Raw genomic sequence first — 422 nt, forward strand, 5'->3', positions numbered from 1 at the left:
AAAAAGGAAAGAAAAGGAAGAAAGTTTTTGGGAAAATTTTCCTTTTTTTGGGATTTTTTTTCAGTTTTTCTCTTTTTTATTTTCTTTCCGTAGCTTTGGGCTCACCCCCCTAGAATCGGGAACTTTTGCGTTGCTTTCTAGCTATATTTTTATGGCTTATTATCAATTCTAGTTTCTTTTCATTTTTCTAAGTCAATTTATCTAACTTCGTATCTTTTATAACTTTTTTATAACTTATTTTTTCTCTAGTTTCATTTCTCAAGCTTCAGTTTTTTCTACCTTCCTTTTTCTAGCTTAATAAATTTCTAACTGTATTTTAATTTTTTTCCTTGCATCAATTTTCTTTCCTTTTTCAAACTTTTTTTTCTAGCTTTTTTGTAGCTTTATTTTCCTAACTTCATTTTTCTTCTAACTTCGGGAAC

Source organism: Penaeus monodon, chromosome 31, assembly GCF_015228065.2.
Source record: "Penaeus monodon isolate SGIC_2016 chromosome 31, NSTDA_Pmon_1, whole genome shotgun sequence".
NCBI classification, from domain to species: Eukaryota; Metazoa; Arthropoda; class Malacostraca; order Decapoda; family Penaeidae; genus Penaeus; species Penaeus monodon.